Below are 2,764 nucleotides of genomic sequence, written 5' to 3' on the forward strand. Positions count from 1 at the left end.
AAAATTATAATCACTTTTTATTTAATTAAAAAAATAAATACAATTATTAAGTATAACAATATCTATTTTTTAAACTAATAATATTTAAATTAATTTATTCTTTATAATGATAAAATTATTAATTCTTATATTTAAAATTATAATATTTTTTATTTAATTCATAAAAAAATCCAATTATTGAGTATAACAATATCTATTTTTTAGGTTTAATATAAAAATAATTATTACATTAAAGTCAAAATATCAGACACCCAACATATAAACCTAATTAAAATAAATATTAAATTAATTTATTTTTATGTTTATTTTTAAATAAAAAAATAAGTACCCCGGATGCGGGTGATTGAGGCGGCATTTACGGTGAAGAGACAGGACTGGGGCGAGGCAGTTCGACACCTGCCCACCCAGTACAAAGAGTTAAATACTTGTAAGATGGAGAGTGTCTGGCATGCGCGCAGTGTAAGGTTAAATAGCTCACATTCCAGTGGCTCTGGTTTATACTTCTTGTCTACCACGACGACTCTCCCCTCCGCACACTCTGACCTGCAAGAGATGATGGTGTTCTTCAATGCTGCAGTAATGGAAGAGGCATCTTGAGGCATGCTTTGGAAAGGTTAAGGCCAGGCTCTATCCTGGGTTAGTAATGAAGTCATTTGGGTTGTTTCACTTGGCTCATTCCCTCGCCTCAGGTCTCATTTTGGTTTGCAGGCTGTCTGAGGTTGGCTCTGTTTTCTTTGAGGTCTCTCGGCACTTGATGGGAAAAGTCTCTCTGGAGCTTGGCTCGGCCCTCCTGGAGCAGCTCCTGCTGCTCCTCTCGTTCCTCCGCTAGGTTTCGAGCTATTGTCTGGTGGTCTTAGTCTCGACATTTCATCATCCGGTCTCAGGTCTTGTCTCTGGCTTCGGGTGGTGGGTTTTGAGTTGTGTTTTCATAGCCTCTGTCCCGACGGTTAATCATCTGGTTTCAAGCCTTGTCTCTGATACAGGGTGGCGGGAGATTGGCCCTGTCAATCCTAAGGTCGCTCAAACTTTCTCTGGAGAGAATCACTTAGTGTTCAATTTGGTTTTGCGTGCGAAGGGTATCCACAGGCTCCCCTCCTGGTCTCAGTGTCTCTGTTGCTCCGCTTGCCTAATAGCTGCTCGGCCTGTTTGGCATCTCACTGCCGCACCCTCACAGATGCCTCGACTTCGCCAAAGAATGGGGTGCCGAAGAGGCCAGCCCCTGCGTGCGCCAACAAGCTAGTCCTTTGATTCGCCTTCCCTCTCCAGTGAATTGTTTACCGGACAATACCCCAGCACGCGCAGTGGGAGAGGGCAGCTCCGTGCCTCCAGACACCACCCTGGGCCTCCTTCCTTGTCTGGCTCTGTAATTTTCTCTCTTAATAGCTCCCTGCATCAGCCTAGGATAACGGCTCACATTACGGTGGTATTCCATGAGACTACTCAGATGGTGGACTTTGATTCTCATCCGGGAGGATCGGGGCAGTCTGTGTTCCTTCTCCTTCCATCCAGTTGGGAATTGGAAATGTGCCTCGACAGGATTTGAATGTTCCGGGTTGTAGCACTCAGGATGCGGAGATGATGCCGGTTGACCCTGGCCCCTCTGATCAGAACGTTGCTCAAGCTAAGGATGTGCCAGAATATGGATGGTGCCGTATCGTGGAAGAACCACAAGATGACTAGCGCGCTCTCCCCGATGTCGTTTTTTTGGTTATGCTATGTCTATCACTGGGCAAGTTTGCTATGTAAACTGTGTTGTGGATTTCTTGTGTTTTTTGATGTTTTTGTTAACTATGAAGCACCAGGAGAGTATCATCCCGGTCCCCTGCGCAGGTTCTGAATTCTGTCTTCTCACCTGTTTTTTCCTGACAGTTCTGCCTCTCATCACAACAAAGTCTTCACTTCAGTCTCTATGTAATTATATTTCTCTACTTTGTTAATAGAATTAATCTTACTCAGAAGAATAAATAAATAAATATAAAAATAAGTAATTTTAAAATATTTAAAAATTTATAGCTAAAAGATATGATTTCAAAAAAGAATTATAAAATAAAAACTGGAAAATATGATTTAAAAAAAAAATTATAAAATAAAAACAGAATTCATTATAGTTATGTGAAATGCAATTTTTAGACGATTCTTCAAGTCGTTTCTTTTATTTTGTTATTATTATTATTTATTATGCCAAGTTTCACTGAGAATCGTTAATCTATATATATAACCAATTTTAATAAGTTTATTAATTTTTTTTAATTTAAAAATAATAAATAATTATTATTTTAAATTATATATTTAAGTTGAAGTTTTTAAAATGGTGTGGATGACTTCTATTTAAACTGGTAAATTTTTAAACGGTACGGATAATTTATATTTAATATGGTATTTCAAAATTTATCCATATGAATATGATTAAGATAAATTTGAATAGTGATGTAAGATGCTTTTAGTAGATGAAGATGATTTATTTATTTTTATTTTCAAAATTTTGTTAATTATAAAAATTTATATTTATTTAGAAATTTATATTTGCAAAAGTAGTAGTTTAATCAGACTGTTTTTTCGCCTTGAAAATCATGGAAATTTTGGTTATATTTTGATAAAACCTAGTAGGAATTTTTTTAAATGGAAGTTATGGTTGTGAAAATTCAATATTTTGGGTGTTTTAGAGGTTTTTGATGGTGTTGAATCCATTTCCACCATAAAAAACATGATTCAAACACTGCTACTACAAGATTTTTTGAAGTTGTTTTGGCCAGATTCCAGTCAT

This window comes from Pinus tabuliformis, chromosome 1_2 (genome assembly GCF_031772625.1).
Source record: "Pinus tabuliformis cultivar Carrire ecotype Pingquan chromosome 1_2, CPIR1, whole genome shotgun sequence".
Taxonomy (NCBI): Eukaryota; Viridiplantae; Streptophyta; class Pinopsida; order Pinales; family Pinaceae; genus Pinus; species Pinus tabuliformis.